Source organism: Pseudophryne corroboree, chromosome 2 (assembly GCF_028390025.1).
Source record: "Pseudophryne corroboree isolate aPseCor3 chromosome 2, aPseCor3.hap2, whole genome shotgun sequence".
Lineage (NCBI taxonomy): Eukaryota > Metazoa > Chordata > Amphibia > Anura > Myobatrachidae > Pseudophryne > Pseudophryne corroboree.
In genome coordinates this window covers 628595593-628618900 of record NC_086445.1, presented here as the reverse complement: position 1 = coordinate 628618900, position 23308 = coordinate 628595593, and the positions used below count along the sequence as shown (strand labels likewise).

Here is a 23308-nt window from a genome sequence, read left to right as displayed (position 1 = left end):
TCCCCAGCGCCAGCAACACCCATATCCTCATCCTGGTGTACTTCAACAGTGACATCTTCAATTTGACTATCAGGAACTGGACTGCGGGTGCTCCTTCCAGCACTTGCAGGGGGCGTGTAAATGGTGGAAGGCGCAAGCTCTTCCCGTCCAGTGTTGGGAAGGTCAGGCATCGCAACCGACACAATTGGACTCTCCTTGGGGATTTGTGATTTAGAAGAACGCACAGTTCTTTGCTGTGCTTTTGCCATCTTAACTCTTTTAAGTTTTCTAGCAGGAGGATGAGTGCTTCCATCCTCAGGTGAAGCTGAACCACTAGCCTTGAACATAGGCCAGGGCCTCAGCCGTTCCTTGCCACTCCGTGTCGTAAATGGCACATTGGCAAGTTTACGCTTCTCCTCAGACGATTTTGATTTAGATTTTTGGGACATTTTACTGAGCTTTATTTTTTTGGATTTTACATGCTCTCTACTATGACATTGGGCATCGGCCTTGGCAGACGACGTTGATGGCATTTGCATTTCATCGTCTCGGCCATGACTAGTGGCAGCAGCTTCAGCACGAGGTGGAAGTGGATCTTTCCCTATTTTATCCTCCACATTTTTGTTCTCCATTTTTTAATGTGTGGAATTATATGCCAGTAATATATCAATAGCAATGGCCTACTACTATATATACTGCGCACAACTGAAATGCACCACAGGTATGGATGGATAGTATACTTGACGACACAGAGGTAGGTAGAGCAGTGGCCTACTGTACCGTACTGCTATATATTATATATACTGGTGGTCAGCAAACTGTGCAAAACTGAAATGCACCACAGGTATGGATGGATAGTATACTTGACGACACAGAGGTAGGTACAGCAGTGGCCTACTGTACCGTACTGCTATATACTATATATACTGGTGGTCAGCAAACTGTGCAAAAATGAAATGCACCACAGGTATGGATGGATAGTATACTTGACGACACAGAGGTAGGTAGAGCAATGGCCTACTGTACCGTACTGCTATATATTATATATACTGGTGGTCAGCAAACTGTGCAAAACTGAAATGCACCACAGGTATGGATGGATAGTATACTTGACGACACAGAGGTAGGTACAGCAGTGGCCTACTGTACCGTAATGCTATATATTATATACTGGTGGTCAGCAAACTGTGCAAAACTGAAATGCACCACAGGTATGGATGGATAGTATATTTGACGACACAGAGGTAGAGCAGTGGACTACTGTACCGTACTGCTATATATATAGTTATACTGGTGGTCAGCAAAATTCTGCACTGTCCTCCTACTATATACTACAATGCAGCACAGATATGGAGCGTTTTTCAGGCAGAGAACGTATAATACTGGTGGTCACTGGTCAGCAAAACTCTGCACTGTCCTCCTACTATATAATACTGCTGGTCCCCAGTCCCCACAATAAAGCAATTAGCACACTGAGCACAGATATTTGCAGCACACTGAGCACAGATATGGAGCGTTTTTCAGGCAGAGAACGTAGATATTTGCACTTGCAGCACACTGAGCACAAATATTTGCAGCACACTGAGCACAGATATTTGCAGCACACTGAGCACAGATATTTGCAGCCCACTGAACATAGAAACTGAGAGGACGCCAGCCACGTCCTCTCACGATCATCTCCAATGCACGAGTGAAAAATGGCGGCGACGCGCGGCTCCTGATATAGAATACGAATCTCGCGAGAATCCGACCGCGGGATGATGACGTTCGGGTGCACTCGGGTTAACCGATCAAGGCGGGAGGATCCGAGTTGCTCGGACCCGTGGAAAAAAAGGTGAAGTTCGGGCGGGTTCGGATCCCGAGGATCCGAACCCGCTCATCACTAATATATATACATATATATATATATATATATATATATATACATATACACACTGCTCAAAAAAAATAAAGGGAACACTTAAACAACACATCCTAGATCCGAATGAATGAAATATTCTTATTAAATACTTTGTTCTTTACATAGTTGAATGTGCTGACAACAAAATCACACAAAAATTATCAATGGAAATCAAATTTATTAACCCATGGAGGTCTGGATTTGGAGTCACACTCAAAATGAAAGTGGAAAAACACACTACAGGCTGATCCTACTTTGATGTAATGTCCTTAAAACAAGTCAAAATGAGGCTCAGTAGTGTGTGTGGCCTCCACGTGCCTGTATGACCTCCCTACAACGCCTGGGCATGCTCCTGATGAGGTGGTGGGTGGTCTCCTGAGGGATCTCCTCCCACACCTAGACTAAAGCATCCGCCAACTCCTGGACAGTCTGTGGTGCAATGTGGCGTTGGTGGATGGAGCGAGACATGATGTCACAGATGTGCTCAATTGGATTCAGGTCTGGGGAACGGGCGGGCTAGTCCATAGCATCAATGCCTTCGTCTTGCAGGAACTGCTGACACACTCCAGCCACATGAGGTCTAGCATTGTCTTGCATTAGGAGGAACCCAGGGCCAACCGCACCAGCATATGGTCTCACAAGGGGTCTGAGGATCTCAGCTCGGTACCTAATGGCAGTCAGGCTACCTCTGGCGAGCACATGGAGGGTTGTGCGGCCCCCCAAATAAATGCCACCCCACACCATTACTGACCCACTGCCAAACCGGTCATGCTAAAGGATGTTGCAGGCAGAACGTTCTCCTTGGCGTCTCCAGACTCTGTCATGTCTGTCACATGTGCTCAGTGAGAACCTGCTTTCATCTGTGAAGAGCACAGGGCGCCAGTGGCGAATTTGCCAATCTTGGTGTTCTCTGGCAAATGCCAAACGTCCTGCACGGTGTTGGGCTGTAAGCACAACCCAAACCTGTGGACGTCGGGCCCTCATACCACCCTCATGGAGTCTGTTTCTGATCGTTTGAGTAGACACATGCACATTTGTGGCTTGCTGGAGGTCATTTTGCAGGGCTCTGGCAGTGCTTTTCCTGTTCCTCCTTGCACAAAGGCGGAGGTAGCGGTCCTGCTGCTGGGTTGTTGCCCTCCTACGGCCTCCTCCACGTCTCCTGATGTACTGGCTTGTCTCCTGGTAGCGCCTCCATGTTCTGGACACTACGCTGACAGACACAGCAAACCTTCTTGCCACAGCTCGCATTGATGTGCCAACCTGGATGAGCTGCACTACCTGAGCCACTTGTGTGGGTTGTAGACTCCGTCTCATGCTACCACTAGAGTGAAAGCACTGCCAGCTTTCAAAAGTGACCAAACCATCAGCCAGAAAGCATAGGAGCTGAGAAGTGGTCTGTGGTCACCAACTGCAGAACAACTCCTTTATTGGGGGTGTCTTGCTAATTGCCTATAATTTCCACCTTTTGTCTATTCTATTTGCACAACAGCATGTGAAATTGATTGTCAATCAGTGTTGCTTCCTAAGTGGACAGTTTGATTTCACAGAAGTGTGATTGACTTGGAGTTACATTGTGTTGTTTAAGTGTTCCCTTTATTTTTTGAGCAGTGTATATATTTATGCTTTTGAACTTGCAGCTGGGTTAAAACTGTGGCCCTCATTCCGAGTTGTTCGCTCGGTAAAAATCTTCGCATCGCAGCGATTTTCCGCTTAATGCGCATGCGCAATGTTCGCACTGCGACTGCGCCAAGTAAATTTGCTATGCAGTTAGGAATTTTACTCACGGCTTTTTCATCGTTCTGGAGATCGTAATGTGATTGACAGGAAATGGGTGTTACTGGGCGGAAACAGGCCGTTTTATGGGCGTGTGGGAAAAAACGCTACCGTTTCCGGAAAAAACGCAGGAGTGGCTGGAGAAACGGAGGAGTGTCTGGGCGAACGCTGGGTGTGTTTGTGACGTCAAACCAGGAACGACAAGCACTGAACTGATCGCAGATGCCGAGTAAGTCTGGAGCTACTCAGAAACTGCTACGAGGTGTGTAATCGCAATATTGCGAATACATCGTTCGCAATTTTAAGATGCTAAGATTCACTCCCAGTAGGCGGCGGCTTAGCATGAGCAAATCTGCTAAAATCCGCTTGCGAGCGAACAACTCGGAATGAGGGCCTGTGTTTAATCACAGGGCTTATCGATGCACATGAACAAAGTGCAGTAGGGTAAAGTGCACCAAACAGTACAAAAATAAAATCAGAAACTCCCATGTGAAGAACAGAGATATATGTATATATATATATATATATATATTTATTTTTAACTTGCAGCTCAGTTCAAACTGCGTGGATCACAGGGCTTATAAATGCATTTAAACAAAGTGCACCAAGCAGTACAAACAATTGAAATGTTTATTTTATTTTTCTGTTTTATTAACTTGCAACTTGCTTCGAATTGCATGGATCACAGGGCTTATAGATGCATGTGAACAAAGCACACTGTGGTAAAGTGCACAAAACAGTACAATTTATAGAAGAGTACAGCACAGCATACATCAGTGTGCCCCCTATATAGACACTATACAGTGCACAACCACTTGTGAGTCTGGACACAGCACAGTCAATACAGCAGAGTATAGCACAGCATTCAACAGCCTGCAGTATGCCCCTATATACAGTCACTATAAGCACAGCCACTTGTGAGACTCTGGACACAGCCAGTATAGCAGACTATAGAGCAGCAAACAGCAGCGTGGATTAGACTGAAATGGCACCAAGACTCAACTGCGATGCCTTATATAGAATCCAGGACCCGCGAGAATCCGACTCCAGGAAGATGACGTTCAGCCTCGCAGTGGGATCTGAGTTTGGCAGGAACACCCACGGCTGGGGTGGACTTGGATCCCACTGCGAGGCCGAATCCGGACTGCTCATCTCTAGTTTAAAGAAACAATAATAGTGCAATTCAATATGCAGGCAATAAATACAAAAAGGGACTGTGTGAGAATATAAGACTAGTAAATATATTTATTACTTTTATTAATAACTAGCTGTTATACCCATTCTTCGTACGGGAGTTTCTGATTTTCATGGTTGTAAACACAAAGTGTTAAAAATAAGATTTTACTCACCGGTAAATCTATTTCTCGTAGTCCGTAGTGAATGCTGGGACTCCGTAAGGACCATGGGGATTAGCGGCTACGCAGGAGACTGGGCACAACTAAAGAAAGCTTTAGGACTACCTGGTGTGCACTGGCTCCTCCCACTAAGACCCTCCTCCAGACCTCAGTTAGGATACTGTGCCCGGAAGAGCTGACACAATAAGGAAGGATTTTGAATCCCGGGTAAGACTCATACCAGCCACACCAATCACACCGTATAACTCGTGATACTATACCCAGTTAACAGTATGAAATATAACTGAGCCTCTCAACAGATGGCTTAACAATAACCCTTTAGTTAGGCAATAACTATAAACAAGTATTGCAGACAATCCGCACTTGGGATGGGCGCCCAGCATCCACTACGGACTACGAGAAATAGATTTACCGGTGAGTAAAATCTTATTTTCTCTGACGTCCTAAGTGGATGCTGGGACTCCGTAAGGACCATGGGGATTATACCAAAGCTCCCAAACGGGCGGGAGAGTGCGGATGACTCTGCAGCACCGAATGAGCAAACTCTAGGTCCTCCTCAGCCAGGGTATCAAACTTGTAGACTCTTACAAAAATGTTTTAACCCGACCAAGTAACAGCTCGGCAAAGTTGTAAAGCCGAGACCCCTCGGGCAGCCGCCCAAGAAGAGCCCACTTTCCTCGTGGAATGGGCTTTTACAGATTTAGGGTGCGGCAGTCCAGCCGCAGAATGTGCAAGTTGAATCGTGCTACAGATCCAGCGAGCAATCGTCTGCTTAGAAGCAGGAGCACCCAGCTTGTTGGGTGCATACAGGATAAAGAGCGAGTCAGTTTTCCTGACTCCAGCTGTCCTGGAAACATATACTTTTCAGGGCCCTGACTACGTCCAGTAACTTGGAATCCTCCAAGTCCCAAGTAGCCGCAGGCACCACAATAGGTTGGTTCACATGAAAAACTGATACCACCTTAGGAAGGAATTGGGAACGAGTCCTCAATTCCGCCTTATCCATATAAAATACAGATAAGGGCTTTTGTATGACAAAGCCGCCAATTCTGATACCCGCCTGGCCGACGCCAAGGCCCACAGAATGACCACTTTCCACGTGAGGTATTATAGCTCCACGGATTTAAGTGGCTCAACCCAATGCGACTTCAGGAAATCCAACACCACGTTGAGATCCCACGGTGCCACTGGAGGCACAAACGGGGGCTGACTATGCAGCACTCCCTTAACAAAAGTCTGAACTTCAGGCAGTGAAGCCAGTTAAATTTTGGAAGAAAATCGATAGAGCCGAAATCTGGACCTTAATGGAACCCAATTTTAGGCCCATAGTCACCTCTGACTGTAGGAAGTGCAGAAATCGACCTAGCTGAAATTTCTCCTTTGGGGCCTTCCTGGCCTCACAGTACGCAACATATTTCCGCCATATGCGGTGATAATGGTTTGCGTTCACTTCTTTCCTAGCTTTAAATAGCGTAGGGATAACTTCCTCCGGAATTCCCTTTTCCTTCAGGATCCGGCGTTCAACCGCCATGCGGTCAAACGCAGCCGCGGTACGTCTTGGAACAGACAGGCCCCCTGCTGCAGCAGGTCCTGTCTGAGCGGCAGAGGCCATGGGTCCTCTGAGATCATTTCTTGGAGTTCTGGTTACCAAGCTCTTCTTGGCCAACCCGGAACAATGAGTATAGTTCTTACTCCTCTCCTTCTTATTATTCTCATTACCCTGGGTAAGAGAGGCAGAGAAGGGAACACATACACCGACTGGTACACCCACGGTGTTACCAGAGCGTCCACAGCTATCGCCTGAGGGTCCTTGACCTGGCGCAATATCTTTTTGTAACTTTTAGTTGAGGCGGGACGCCATCATGTCCACCTGTGGCCTTTCCCAACGGTGTACAATCATTTGGAAGACTTCTGGATGAAGTCCCCACTCTCCCGGGTGGAGGTCGTGTCTTCTGAGAAAGTCTGCTTCTCAGTTGTCCACTCCGGGAATGAACACTGCTGACAGTGCTAACACATGATTTTCCGCCCACCGGAGAATCCTTGTGGCTTCTGCCATCGCCATCCTGCTTCTTGTGCCGCCCTGTCGGTTTACATAAGCGACCGCCGTGATGTTGTCTGACTGGATCAGCACCGGCCCGTGTTGAAGCAGGGGTCTAGCCTGACTTAGGGCATTGTAAATGGCCCTTAGTTCCAGAATATTTATGTGTAGGGAAGTCTCCTGACTTTTCCATAGCCTTGGAAGTTTCGTCCCTGTGTGACTGCCCCCCCAGCCTCGAAGGCTGGCATCCATGGTCACCAGGACCCAGTCCTGTATGCCGAATCTGCGGCCCCCTAGAAGATGAGCACTCTGCAGCCACCACAACAGCGACACCCTGGCCCTTGGAGACAGGGTTATCCGCCGATGCATCTGAAGATGCGACCCGGACCACTTGTCCAACAGATCCCACTGGAAAATCCTTGCATGGGACCTGGCGAATGGAATTTCTTCGTAAGAAGCTACCATCTTTCCCAGGGCTCGCGTGCATTGATGCACCGACACCTGTATACGTGTTAGGAGGTCTCTGTCTAGAGACGACAACTCCTTGGACTTCTCCTCTGGGAGAAACCCTTTTTATCCTGTTCTGTGTCCAGAACCATACCCAGGAACAGTAGACGCGTCGTAGGAACCAGCTGCGACTTTGGAATATTCAGAATCCAGCCGTGCTGTTGTAGCACTTCCCGAGATAGTGCTAATCCGACGAACAACTGCTCCCTGGACCTCGCCTTTATAAGGAGATCGTCCAAGTACGGGACAATTATTTCGGCCATTACCTTGGTAAATACCTCGGTGCCGGGGACAGACCAACGGCAACGTCTTGGAATTGGTAATGACAATCCTGTACCACAATTTTGAGGTACTCCTGGTGAAAAGGGTAAATAGGGACATGCAGGTAAGCATCCTTGATGTCCAGTGATACCATGAAACTCCAGGCTTGCAATAATCGCCCTGAGCGATTCCATTTTAAACTTGAACCTTCGTATATAAGTGTTCAAGGCTTTCAATTTTAGAATGGGTCTCACCGAACCGTCTGGTTTCGGTACCACAACATTTTGGAATAGTAACCCCGGCCTTGTTGAAGGAGGGGTACCTTGATTTCACCTGCTGGAAGTACAGCTTGTGAATTGCCGCCAGTACTACCTTTCTCCGAGGGCAGCAGGCAAGGCTGATGTGAGGTAACGGCGAGGGGGAGTCGCCTCGAACTCCAGCCTGTATCCCTGTGATACTATTTGCAGAACCTAGGGATCCACCTGTGGGCAAGCCCACTGGTCCCTGAAGTTCCCGAGACGCGCCCCTACCGCACCTGTCTCCACCTGTGGAGCCCCAGCGTCTTGCAGTGGACTCAGAGGAAGCGGGGGAAGATTTTTGATCCTGGGAACTGGCTGCTGGTGCAGCTTTTTCCTTCTTCCCTTGTTTCTGTGCAGAAAGGAAGCGCCTTTGACCCGCTTGCTTTTCTGAAGCCGAAAGGACTGTAACTGAAAATACGGTGCTTTCTTAGGCTGTGAGGAAACCTGAGGTAAAAAAATTTCTTCCCAGCTGTTGCTGTGGATACGAGGTCCCAGAGACCATCCCCAAACAATTCCTCACCCTTATAAGGCAGAATCTCCATGTGCCTTCTACAGGCAGCATCACCTGTCCACTGCCGGGTTTCTAATACCCTCCTGGCAGAATGGACATTGCATTAATTCTGGATGCCAGCCGGCAAATATCCCTCTGTGCATCCTTTATATATAAGACGACGTCTTTAATATGCTCTATGTTAGCAAAATATTATCCCTGTCTTAGAGTATTAATATTATCTGACAGGGTATCAGACCACGCTGCAGCAGCACTATTTATGCTGAGGCAATTGCAGGTCTCAGTATATAACCTGAGTGTGTATATACAGACTTCAGGATAGCCTCCTGCTTTTTATCAGCAGGCTCCTTCAAGGTGGCCGTATCCTAAGACGGCAGTGCCACCTTTTTTGACAAACGTGTGAGCGCCTTATCCACCCTAAGGGATATCTCCCAACGTGACCTATCCTCTGGCGGGAAAGGGTACGCCATCAGTAACTTTTTAGAAATTACCAGTTTCTTATCGGGGGAACCCATGCTTCTTTACACACTTCATTCATTCATCTGATGGGGGAACAAAACACTGGCTGCTTTTTCTCCCCAATAAATAAAACCCCTTTTATGTGGTACTTGGGTTCATGTCAGAAATGCGTAACACATTTTTCGTTGCCGAGATCATGTAACGGATGTTCCTAGTGGATTGTGTATATGTCTCAACCTCGTCGACACTGGAGTCAGACTCCGTGTCGACATCTGTGTCTGCCATCTGAGGTAACGGGCGTTTTTTGAGCCCCTGATGGCCTTTGAGACGCCTGGGCAGGCGCGGGCTGAGAAGCCGGCTGTCCCACAGCTGTTACGTCATCCAGCCTTTTATGTAAGGAGTTGACATTGTCGGTTAACACCTTCCACCTATCCATCCACTCTGGTGTCGGCCCCACAGGGGGCGACATCCCATTTATCGGCCTCTGCTCCGCCTCCACGTAACCTTCCTCATCCAACATGTCGACACAGCCGTACCGACACACCGCACACACACAGGGAATGCTCTGACTGAGGACAGGACCCCACAAAGTCCTTTGGAGAGACAGAGAGAGAGTATGCCAGCACACACCAGAGCGCTATATAATGCAGGGATTAACACTATAACTGAGTGATTTTTCCCCCAATAGCTGCTTGTATACATATATTGCGCCTAAATTTAGTGCCCCCCCTCTCTCTTTAACCCTTTGAGCCTGAAAACTACAGGGGAGAGCCTGGGGAGCTGTCTTCCAGCTGCACTGTGAAGAAAAAATGGCGCCAGTGTGCTGAGGGAGAAGCCCCGCCCCTTTTTCGGCAGACTTTTCTCCCGCTTTTTTATGGATTCTGGCAGGGGTAATTTATCACATATATAGCCCTGGGACTATATATTGTGATGATTTGCCAGCCAAGGTGTCTTATATTGCCCTCAGGGCGCCCCCCCCCCCAGCGCCCTGCACCCATCAGTGACCGGAGTGTGAGGTGTACATGAGGAGCAATGGCGCACAGCTGCAGTGCTGTGCGCTACCTTGGTGAAGACCGAAGTCTTCTGCTGCCGATTTTCCGGACTCTTCATGCTTCTGGCTCTGTAAGGGGGACGGCGGCGCGGCTCCGGGAACGAACACCAAGGTCGGGTCCTGCGGTCGATCCCTCTGGAGCTAATGGTGTCCAGTAGCCTAAGAAGCCCAAACTACCACCTGTTAGGTAGGTTCGCTTCTTCTCCCCTTAGTCCCTCGCTGCAGTGAATCTGTTGCCAGCAGATCTCACTGTAAAATAAAAAACCTAAATATACTTTCTTTCTAGGAGCTCAGGAGAGACCCTAGTGTGCATCCAGCTCAGCCGGGCACAAGAATCTAACTGAGGTCTGGAGGAGGGTCTTAGTGGGAGGAGCCAGTGCACACCAGGTAGTCCTAAAGCTTTCTTTAGTTGTGCCTAGTCTCCTGCGGAGCCGCTAATCCCCATGGTCCTTACGGAGTCCCAGCATCCACTTAGGACGTCAGAGAAAATGTGGTAAGTCTATAGAGCTGTAAAAACTTAAGACATCTTAATGTAAGTAAATATTAGTCCATGGTTCTTGGTGTTACCCGAGGAGCACCTGTGGCAGATACGGTAAAAGGTGACAGGACAATTTTTGTAGTTTATTAAATTCTACACACTGGAGGTACAATCCAAATTTTGATCCTCTTCACAAAGGATGCCAAAACCATTGTTGAGGTTGTCTTGTCAGTAGCACTTTTTGGACGACCACACCGTGACTTGTCAGCCACAGTCCCAATTTCTCTGGAAATTAGGCACCTGGCAGTGCTATGTAAAATTAGAGGTCTTTCTGGGTGCCGGTTGTTAAAATCTGAAGCTATGACATGGAAACTTTGTTCTCCAGACATCAAAATCACCTCAATTCTATCCTCTTTTGTCAAAGCCATCTTCAGTTACCTGCAACAAAAAAGTGTTGCAACTTTTAAACCATAACTGTGTTTTCAAATCTGTTTGCAGCAATAAACTTTTCAGCAAATTATGATGTAGTTTGACGTGTTACACAACCCCCTTTCCATTTGAAAAAACTGACTTAAATTCAAGATGGCCGATTTCAAGATGGCGCCCATGTTCGGTACATACCCTAAAAGATAGCCCACCTCACCCATATCTTACTGGAGTATTCAGTTTTTCCATTTCCTGCACAGTTTTTGAAACAAAAGGGTGTACTGCGACTTTTGAATCACCCTGTACAGGAGATCATAACACATTCTAGTAGCAATAGCATTCTCAATTATGCAATTATTATGCAATAAAAATATTGCACGCCACAAGGGCGACGGTGTGAAGAGCACCCATAGGGCGCGATGAATCACGTAGTATACCGTAAATACTGCTAGTGCATGCATGATAATCTACTAGATTAAATAAGAATTTACTCACCGGTAATTCTATTTCTCGTAGTCCGTAGTGGATGCTGGGGACTCCGTAAGGACCATGGGGATTAGCGGCTCCGCAGGAGACTGGGCACAACTATAAAGAAAGCTTTAGACTACTGGTGTGCACTGGCTCCTCCCACTAAGACCCTCCTCCAGACTTCAGTTAGGATACTGTGCCCGGAAGAGCCGACACAATAAGGAAGGATTTTGAATCCCGGGTAAGACTCATACCAGCCACACCAATCACACCGTATAACTCGTGATACAATACCCAGTTAACAGTATGATAACAACTGAGCCTCTCAACAGATGGCTCAACAATAACCCTTTAGTTAAGCAATAACTATATACAAGTATTGCAGACAATCCGCACTTGGGATGGGCGCCCAGCATCCACTACGGACTACGAGAAATAGAATTACCGGTGAGTAAATTCTTATTTTCTCTAACGTCCTAGTGGATGCTGGGGACTCCGTAAGGACCATGGGGATTATACCAAAGCTCCCAAACGGGCGGGAGAGTGCGGATGACTCTGCAGCACCGAATGGGCAAACTCTAGGTCCTCCTCAGCCAGGGTGTCAAACTTGTAGAATTTAGCAAACGTGTTAGACCCCGACCAAGTAGCTGCTCGGCAAAGTTGAAGAGCCGAGACCCCTCGGGCAGCCACCCAAGAAGAGCCCACCTTCCTCGTGGAATGGGCTTTTACGGATTTAGGATGCTGCAGTCCAGCCGCAGAATGTGCAAGCTGAATTGTACTACAGATCCAGCGAGCAATAGTCTGCTTTGAAGCAGGTGCACCCAACTTGTTGGGCGCATACATGATAAAGAGCGAGTCAGTCTTTCTGACTCCAGCTGTCCTGGAAACATAGATTTTCAGGGCCCTGACTACGTCCAACAACTTGGAAGCCTCCAAGTCATTTGTAGCCGCAGGCACCACGATAGGTTGGTTCAGATGAAAAGCTGATACCACTTTGGGGAGGAACTGGGGACGAGTCCTCAATTCTGCCCTATCCATATGGAAAATCAGATAAGGGCTTTTACATGACAAAGCCGCCAATTCTGATACACGCCTGGCCGAAGCCAAGGCCAACAACATGACCACTTTCCACGTGAGATATTTCAAATCCACGGTTTTCAGTGGCTCAAACCAATGTGACTTTAGGAAATCCAACACCACGTTGAGATCCCAAGGTGCCACTGGAGGCACAAAAGGGGGCTGAATATGCAGCACTCCCTTAACAAAAGTCTGAACTTCAGGTAGTAAAGCCAGTTCTCTCTGGAAGAAAATCGATAGAGCCGAAATCTGGACCTTAATGGAACCCAATTTAAGGCCCATAGTCACCCCTGACTGTAGGAAAAGCAGGAAACGGCCCAGCTGAAATTCCTCTGTTGGGGCCTTCCTGGCCTCACACCACGCAACATATTTTCGCCATATGCGGTGATAATGGTTTGCGGTAACTTCTTTCCTAGCTTTAATCAGCGTAGGAATGACTTCCTCCGGAATGCCCTTTTCCTTCAGGATCCGGTGTTCAACCGCCATGCCGTCAAACGCAGCCGCGGTAAGTCTTGGAACAGACAGGGCCCCTGCTGCAGCAGGTCTTGTCTGAGCAGTAGAGGCCATGGGTCCTCTGACATCATTTCTTGAAGTTCCGGGTACCAAGCTCTTCTTGGCCAATCCGGAACAATGAGTATAGTTCTTACTCCTCTTTTCCTTATTATCCTCAGTACCTTTGGGATGAGAGGAAGAGGAGGGAACACATAAACCGACCGGTACACCCACGGTGTCACTAGAGCGTCCACAGCTATCGCCTGCGGGTCTCTCGACCTGGCGCAATATTTTTTTAGCTTTTTGTTTAGGCGGGACGCCATCATGTCCACCTGTGGCCTTTTCCAACGGTTTACAATCATTTGAAAGACTTCTGGATGAAGTCCCCACTCTCCCGGGTGGAGGTCGTGCCTGCTGAGGAAGTCTGCTTCCCAGTTGTACACTCCCGGAATGAACACTGCTGACAGTGCTAACACGTGATTTTCCGCCCATCGGAGAATCCTTGTGGCTTCTGCCATTGCCGTCCTGCTTCTCGTGCCGCCCTGTCGATTTACATGGGCGACCGCCGTGATGTTGTCTGACTGGATCAGTACCGGCTGGTTTTGAAGCAGGGTTTTGTTGTAAATGGCCCTCAGTTCCAGAATATTTATGTGCAGGGAAGTCTCCTGACTTGACCATAGTCCTTGGAAGTTTCTTCCCTGTGTGACTGCCCCCCAGCCTCGAAGGCTGGCATCCGTGGTCACCAGGACCCAGTCCTGTATGCCGAATCTGCGGCCCTCTTGAAGATGAGCACTCTGCAGCCACCACAGCAGAGACACCCTTGTCCTTGGAGACAGGGTTATCAACCGATGCATCTGAAGATGCGATCCGGACCACTTGTCCAGCAGGTCCCACTGAAAGGTTCTTGCATGAAACCTGCCGAATGGAATCGCTTCGTAGGAAGCTACCATCTTTCCCAGGATCCGCGTGCAGTGATGTACCGACACCTGTTTTGGTTTTTGGAGGCCTCTGACTAGAGATGACAGCTCCTTGGCCTTCTCCTCCGGGAGAAACACTTTTTTCTGTTCTGTGTCCAGAACCATCCCCAGGAACAGTAGACGTGTCGTAGGGACCAGCTGTGACTTTGGAATGTTTAGAATCCAGCCGTGCTGTAGTAGCACCTCCCGAGATAGTGCTACCCCGACCAACAACTGCTCTCTGGACCTCGCCTTTATCAGGAGATCGTCCAAGTACGGGATAATTAAAACCCCCTTCTTTCGAAGGAGTATCATCATTTCGGCCATTACCTTGGTAAAGACCCTCGGAGCCGTGGATAGACCGAACGGCAACGTCTGGAATTGGTAATGACAATCCTGTACCACAAATCTGAGGTACTCCTGGTGAGGATGGTAAATGGGGACATGCAGGTAAGCATCCTTGATGTCCAGTGATACCATGTAATCTCCCTCGTCCAGGCTTGCAATAACCGCCCTGAGCGATTCCATCTTGAACTTGAATTTTTTTTTTATATATGTGTTCAAGGATTTCAAATTTAAAATGGGTCTCACCGAACCGTCCGGTTTCGGTACCACAAACATTGTGGAATAGTAACCCCGTCCTTGTTGAAGTAGGGGTACCTTTACTATCACCTGTTCTGAATACAGCTTGTGAATTGCCTGTAACACTGCCTCCCTGCCTGAGGGAGTGGTTGGCAAAGCAGATTTGAGGAAACGGCGGGGGGGAGACGTCTCGAATTCCAGCTTGTACCCCTGAGATACTATCTGAAAAATCCAGGGATCCACCCGTGAGCGAGCCCACTGATTGCTGAAATATTTGAGACGGGCCCCCACCGTACCTGGCTCCGCCTGTGAAGCCCCAGCGTCATGCTGTGGACTTAGAGGAAGCGGGGGAGGACTTTTGCTCCTGGGAACTGGCTGTATGCTGCAGCTTCTTTCCCCTACCTCTGCCTCTGGGCAGAAAGGACGCGCCTTTAACCCGCTTGCCCCTATTGGGCCGAAAGGACTGTACCTGATAATACGGTGCTTTCTTTGGTTGTGAGGGAACATGGGGTAAAAATGTAGACTTCCCAGCTGTTGCTGTGGAAACGAGGTCCGAGAGACCATCCCCGAACAACTCCTCACCCTTATAAGGCAGAACTTCCATGTGTCGTTTGGAATCTGCATCTCCTGTCCACTGCCGAGTCCATAACCCTCTCCTGGCAGAAATGGACATTGCACTAATTTTGGATGCCAGCCGGCAAATATCCTTCTGTGCATCCCTCATGTATAAAAGTGCGTCTTTTATATGCTCTACGTTTAGCAATATAGTGTCCCTGTCTAGGGTATCTATATTTTCTGACAGGGAATCTGACCACGCAGCAGCAGCACTGCACATCCAGGCTGACGCAATAGCTGGTCTCAGTATAACACCTGTGTGTGTATATATAGATTTCAGGATAGCCTCCTGCTTTCTATCAGCAGATTCCTTCAGGGCGGCCGTATCCGGAGACGGTAGTGCCACCTTCTTTGACAAGCGTGTGAGCGCTTTATCCACCCTAGGGGATGTTTCCCAGCGTGACCTATCCTCTGGCGGGAAAGGGTACGCCATTAGTAACCTCTTAGAAATTGCCAGCTTTTTATCAGGGAAAGCCCACGCTTCTTCACACACTTCATTTAACTCTTCAGATGGAGGAAAAGCTACTGGTAGTTTTTTCTCTCCAAACATAATACCCTTTTTTGTGGTACCAGGGGTTACATCAGAAATGTGCAACACATTTTTCATTGCCTCAATCATGTAACGTGTGGCCCTACTGGAAGTTACATTAGTCTCATCGTCATCGACACTGGAGTCAGTATCCGTGTCGACATCTGTGTCTGTCATCTGAGGTAGCGGGCGTTTTAGAGCCCCTGATGACTTTTGAGACGCCTGGGCAGGCACAAGCTGAGAAGCCGGCTGTCCCACATTAGGTATGTCGTCAAACCTTTTATGCAAGGAGTCGACACTGTTGCGTAATTCCTTCCACAGCACCATCCACTCAGGTGTCGACCCCGCAGGGGGTGACATCACGTTTACAGGCATTTGCTCCGCCTCCACATAAGCCTCCTCATCAAACATGTCGACACAGCCGTACCGACACACCGCAAACACACAGGGAATGCTCTGACAGAGGACAGGACCCCACAAAGCCCTTTGGGGAGACAGAGAGAGAGTATGCCAGCACACACCAGAGCGCTATATAACACAGGGATCCCACTATAAATGAGTGTTTTCCCTTATAGCTGCTTTTTTATATATATCAAATATATATATCTATACTGCGCCTAAATTTAGTGCCCCCCCTCTCTTTTTTACCCTTCTGTAGTGTTCAGACTGCAGGGGAGAGCCAGGGAGCTTCCTTCCAGCGGAACTGTGAGGGAAAAATAGCGCCAGTGTGCTGAGGGAGATAGCCCAGCCCCTTTTTTGACGGACTTTCTCCCGCTTTTTCTGGAATACTGGCAGGGGTAATTTTACATCTATATAGCCTCTAGGACTATATATGATGTAGATTTGCCAGCCAAGGTGTCATATATTGCCCTCAGGGCGCCCCCCCCCCAGCGCCCTGCACCCATCAGTGACCGGAGTGTGAGGTGTACATGAGGAGCAATGGCGCACAGCTGCAGTGCTGTGCGCTACCTTGGTGAAGACCGAAGTCTTCTGCCGCCGATTTTCCGGACCTCTTCGTTGCTTCTGGCTCTGTAAGGGGGACGGCGGCGCGGCTCCGGGAACGAACACCAAGGTCGGGTCCTGCGGTCGATCCCTCTGGAGCTAATGGTGTCCAGTAGCCTAAGAAGCCCAAACTACCACCTGTTAGGTAGGTTCGCTTCTTCTCCCCTTAGTCCCTCGCTGCAGTGAGTCTGTTGCCAGCAAATCTCACTGTAAAATAAAAAACCTAAATATACTTTCTTTCTAGGAGCTCAGGAGAGCCCCTAGTGTGCATCCAGCTCAGCCGGGCACAAGAATCTAACTGAAGTCTGGAGGAGGGTCTTAGTGGGAGGAGCCAGTGCACACCAGTAGTCTAAAGCTTTCTTTATAGTTGTGCCCAGTCTCCTGCGGAGCCGCTAATCCCCATGGTCCTTACGGAGTCCCCAGCATCCACTAGGACGTTAGAGAAATATCAGCAATGCACTGTAGAAAATACACCATAGTCCTCTACTGTATAATGTAACATGTATAATGTATAATTTAAGTGCACAATCTGGAAGCTGATCTATAAAGTAGGGGTTGGGGCCCCAGGTAGTGAGGCCACCAATGGTCTCCCCTGTACCCCTGTGGGCCAGTCTGACCCTGTGTGTCAGTCTCCTCACCTGCTGTTCTGCTCCACATGGATGTAACATGGCATCCTTACATCAGGTAGAGGGTCATACTCCCACTCCTCCACTTGCCTTACTGTGCTATTACTTGCCTTTGTCCCCTACACACCGCTCACTTCCTGCTCAGAGGGAGGAAATAGAGTTTCCATAGCAAATAGTATTTTGCACTTGTCTTGCTCCCACTGGCTACTGTCCAATGCCATCAGCAACATTGTCCGCATAATAGAGATGAGCGCCGGAAATTTTTCGGGTTTTGTGTTTTGGTTTTGGGTTCGGTTCCGCGGCCGTGTTTTGGGTTCGACCGCGTTTTGGCAAAACCTCACCGAATTTTTTTTGTCGGATTCGGGTGTGTTTTGGATTCGGGTGTTTTTTTTTTAAAACACTAAAAAACAGCTTAAATCATAGAATTTGGGGGTCATTTTGATCCCAAAGTATTATTAACCTCAAAAACCATAATTTACACTCATTTTCAGTCTATTCTGAATACCTCACACCTCACAATATTATTTTTAGTCCTAAAATTTGCACCTAGGTCGCTGGATGACTAAGCTAAGCGACCCTAGTGGCCGACACAAACACCGGGCCCATCTAGGAGTGGCACTGCAGTGTCACGCAGGATGTCCCTTCCAAAAAACCCTCCCCAAACAGCACATGACGCAAAGAAAAAAAGAGGCGCAATGAGGTAGCTGTGTGAGTAAGATAAGCGACCCTAGTGGCCGACACAAACACCGGGCCCATCTAGGAGTGTCACTGCAGTGTCACGCAGGATGTCCCTTCCAAAAAACCCTCCCCAAACAGCACATGACGCAAAGAAAAAAAGAGGCGCAATGAGGTAGCTGTGTGAGTAAGATAAGCGACCCTAGTGGCCGACACAAACACCGGGCCCATCTAGGAGTGTCACTGCAGTGTCACGCAGGATGTCCCTTCCAAAAAACCCTCCCCAAACAGCACATGACGCAAAGAAAAAAAGAGGCGCAATGAGGTAGCTGTGTGAGTAAGATAAGCGACCCTAGTGGCCGACACAAACACCGGGCCCATCTAGGAGTGTCACTGCAGTGTCACGCAGGATGTCCCTTCCAAAAAACCCTCCCCAAACAGCACATGACGCAAAGAAAAAAAGAGGCGCAATGAGGTAGCTGTGTGAGTAAGATAAGCGACCCTAGTGGCCGACACAAACACCGGGCCCATCTAGGAGTGGCACTGCAGTGTCACGCAGGATGTCCCTTCCAAAAAACCCTCCCCAAACAGCACATGACGCAAAGAAAAATTAAAGAAAAAAGAGGTGCAAGATGGAATTGTCCTTGGGCCCTCCCACCCACCCTTATGTTGTATAAACAGGACATGCACACTTTAACCAACCCATCATTTCAGTGACAGGGTCTGCCACACGACTGTGACTGAAATGACGGGTTGGTTTGGACCCCCACCAAAAAAGAAGCAATTAATCTCTCCTTGCACAAACTGGCTCTACAGAGGCAAGATGTCCACCTCATCATCATCCTCCGATATATCACCGTGTACATCCCCCTCCTCACAGATTATCAATTCGTCCCCACTGGAATCCACCATCTCAGCTCCCTGTGTACTTTGTGGAGGCAATTGCTGCTGGTCAATGTCTCCACGGAGGAATTGATTATAATTCATTTTAATGAACATCATCTTCTCCACATTTTCTGGATGTAACCTCGTACGCCGATTGCTGACAAGGTGAGCGGCGGCACTAAACACTCTTTCGGAGTACACACTTGTGGGAGGGCAACTTAGGTAGAATAAAGCCAGTTTGTGCAAGGGCCTCCAAATTGCCTCTTTTTCCTGCCAGTATAAGTACGGACTGTGTGACGTGCCTACTTGGATGCGGTCACTCATATAATCCTCCACCATTCTTTCAATGGTGAGAGAATCATATGCAGTGACAGTAGACGACATGTCCGTAATCGTTGTCAGGTCCTTCAGTCCGGACCAGATGTCAGCATCAGCAGTCGCTCCAGACTGCCCTGCATCACCGCCAGCGGGTGGGCTCGGAATTCTGAGCCTTTTCCTCGCACCCCCAGTTGCGGGAGAATGTGAAGGAGGAGATGTTGACAGGTCGCGTTCCGCTTGACTTGACAATTTTCTCACCAGCAGGTCTTTCAACCCCAGCAGACTTGTGTCTGCCGCAAAGAGAGATCCAAGGTAGGCTTTAAATCTAGGATCGAGCACGGTGGCCAAAATGTAGTGCTCTGATTTCAACAGATTGACCACCCGTGAATCCTTGTTAAGCGAATTAAGGGCTCCATCCACAAGTCCCACATGCCTAGCGGAATCGCTCCGTGTTAGCTCCTTCTTCAATGTCTCCAGCTTCTTCTGCAAAAGCCTGATGAGGGGAATGACCTGACTCAGGATGGCAGTGTCTGAACCGACTTCACGTGTGGCAAGTTCAAAGGGCATCAGAACCTTGCACAATGTTGAAATCATTCTCCACTGCACTTGAGACAGGTGCATTCCACCTCCTATATCGTGCTCAATTGTATAGGCTTGAATGGCCTTTTGCTGCTCCTCCAACCTCTGAAGCATATAGAGGGTTGAATTCCACCTCGTTACCACTTCTTGCTTCAGATGATGGCAGGGCAGGTTCAGTAGTTTTTGGTGGTGCTCCAGTCTTCTGTACGTGGTGCCTGTACGCCAAAAGTGTCCCGCAATTCTTCTGGCCACCGACAGCATCTCTTGCACGCCCCTGTCGTTTTTTAAAAAATTCTGCACCACCAAATTCAAGGTATGTGCAAAACATGGGACGTGCTGGAATTTGCCCATATTTAATGCACACACAATATTGCTGGCGTTGTCCGATGCCACAAATCCACAGGAGAGTCCAATTGGGGTAAGCCATTCCGCGATGATCTTCCTCAGTTGCCGTAAGAGGTTTTCAGCTGTGTGCGTATTCTGGAAAGCGGTGATACAAAGCGTAGCCTGCCTAGGAAAGAGTTGGCGTTTGCGAGATGCTGCTACTGGTGCCGCCGCTGCTGTTCTTGCGGCGGGAGTCCATACATCTACCCAGTGGGCTGTCACAGTCATATAGTCCTGACCCTGCCCTGCTCCACTTGTCCACATGTCCGTGGTTAAGTGGACATTGGGTACAACTGCATTTTTTAGGACACTGGTGAGTCTTTTTCTGACGTCCGTGTACATTCTCGGTATCGCCTGCCTAGAGAAGTGGAACCTAGATGGTATTTGGTAACGGGGGCACACTGCCTCAATAAATTGTCTAGTTCCCTGTGAACTAACGGCGGATACCGGACGCACGTCTAACACCAACATAGTTGTCAAGGCCTCAGTTATCTGCTTTGCAGCAGGATGACTGCTGTGATATTTCATCTTCCTCGCAAAGGACTGTTGGACAGTCAATTGCTTACTGGAAGTAGTACAAGTGGGCTTACGACTTCCCCTCTGGGATGACCATCGACTCCCAGCAGCAACAACAGCAGCACCAGCAGCAGTAGGCGTTACACGCAAGGATGCATCGGAGGAATCCCAGGCAGGAGAGGACTCGTCAGAATTGCCAGTGACATGGCCTGCAGGACTATTGGCATTCCTGGGGAAGGAGGAAATTGACACTGAGGGAGTTGGTGGGGTGGTTTGCGTGAGCTTGGTTACAAGAGGAAGGGATTTACTGGTCAGTGGACTGCTTCCGCTGTCGCCCAAAGTTTTTGAACTTGTCACTGACTTATTATGAATGCGCTGCAGGTGACGTATAAGGGAGGATGTTCCGAGGTGGTTAACGTCCTTACCCCTACTTATTACAGCTTGACAAAGGCAACACACGGCTTGACACCTGTTGTCCGCTTTTCTGTTGAAATACCTCCACACTGAAGAGCTGATTTTTTTGGTATTTTCACCAGGCATGTCAACGGCCATATTCCTCCCACGGACAACAGGTGTCTCCCCGGGTGCCTGACTTAAACAAACCACCTCACCATCAGAATCCTCCTGGTCAATTTCCTCCCCAGCGCCAGCAACACCCATATCCTCCTCATCCTGGTGTACTTCAACACTGACATCTTCAATCTGACTATCAGGAACTGGACTGCGGGTGCTCCTTCCAGCACTTGCAGGGGGCGTGCAAATGGTGGAAGGCGCATGCTCTTCACGTCCAGTGTTGGGAAGGTCAGGCATCGCAAACCGTCACAATTGGACTCTCCTTGTGGATTTGGGATTTCGAAGAACGCACAGTTCTTTGCGGTGCTTTTGCCAGCTTGAGTCTTTTCAGTTTTCTAGCGAGAGGCTGAGTGCTTCCATCCTCATGTGAAGCTGAACCACTAGCCATGAACATAGGCCAGGGCCTCAGCCGTTCCTTGCCACTCCGTGTGGTAAATGGCATATTGGCAAGTTTACGCTTCTCCTCCGACAATTTTATTTTAGGTTTTGGAGTCCTTTTTTTACTGATATTTGGTGTTTTGGATTTGACATGCTCTGTACTATGACATTGGGCATCGGCCTTGGCAGACGACGTTGCTGGCATTTCATCGTCTCGGCCATGACTAGTGGCAGCAGCTTCAGCACGAGGAGGTGGAAGTGGATCTTGATCTTTCCCTAATTTTGGAACCTCAACATTTTTGTTCTCCATATTTTAATAGGCACAACTAAAAGGCACCTCAGGTAAACAATGGAGATGGATGGATACTAGTATACTTATGGATGGACTGCCGAGTGCCGACACAGAGGTAGCTACAGCCGTGGACTACCGTACTGTACTGTGTCTGCTGCTAATATAGACTGGATGATAATGAGATGTAGTATGTATAAAGAAGAAAGAAAAAAAAACCACGGGTAGGTGGTATACAATTATGGATGGACTGCCGAGTGCCGACACAGAGGTAGCTACAGCCGTGGACTACCGTACTGTACTGTGTCTGCTGCTAATATAGACTGGATGATAATGAGATGTAGTATGTATGTATAAAGAAGAAAGAAAAAAAAAACCACGGGTAGGTGGTATACAATTATGGATGGACTGCCGAGTGCCGACACAGAGGTAGCTACAGCCGTGAACTACCGTACTGTGTCTGCTGCTAATATAGACTGGTTGATAATGAGATGTAGTATGTATAAAGAAGAAAGAAAAAAAAAACACGGGTAGGTGGTATACAATTATGGATGGACTGCCGAGTGCCGACACAGAGGTAGCTACAGCCGTGGACTACCGTACTGTACTGTGTCTGCTGCTAATATAGACTGGATGATAATGAGATGTAGTATGTATAAAGAAGAAAGAAAAAAAAAACCACGGGTAGGTGGTATACAATTATGGATGGACTGCCGAGTGCCGACACAGAGGTAGCTACAGCCGTGGACTACCGTACTGTACTGTGTCTGCTGCTAATATAGACTGGATGATAATGAGATGTAGTATGTATAAAGAAGAAAAAAAAAACCACGGGTAGGTGGTATACAATTATGGATGGACTGCCGAGTGCCGACACAGAGGTAGCTACAGCCGTGGACTACCGTACTGTACTGTGTCTGCTGCTAATATAGACTGGATGATAATGAGATGTAGTATGTATGTATAAAGAAGAAAGAAGAAAAAAACCACGGGTAGGTGGTATACAATTATGGATGGACTGCCGAGTGCCGACACAGAGGTAGCTACAGCCGTGAACTACCGTACTGTGTCTGCTGCTAATATAGACTGGTTGATAATGAGATGTAGTATGTATAAAGAAGAAAGAAAAAAAAAACCACGGGTAGGTGGTATACAATTATGGATGGACTGCCGAGTGCCGACACAGAGGTAGCTACAGCCGTGGACTACCGTACTGTACTGTGTCTGCTGCTAATATAGACTGGATGATAATGAGATGTAGTATGTATAAAGAAGAAAGAAAAAAAAACACGGGTAGGTGGTATACAATTATGGATGGACTGCCGAG

At 48.3% G+C, this 23308-nt stretch overlaps 1 long non-coding RNA gene across 1 annotated transcript in view; it reads right to left on the bottom strand.

Moving 5' to 3' along the window:
• Positions 1-10685: 10685 nt before the first annotated feature.
• Positions 10686-23308, bottom strand: part of LOC135040777 (uncharacterized) — a 49999-nt gene continuing 37376 nt past the window's right edge. Inside the window, exon 3 of the long non-coding RNA XR_010234609.1 lies at positions 10686-11049. This is a non-coding gene — a long non-coding RNA (uncharacterized LOC135040777). The remainder of the gene's footprint in view (positions 11050-23308) is intronic.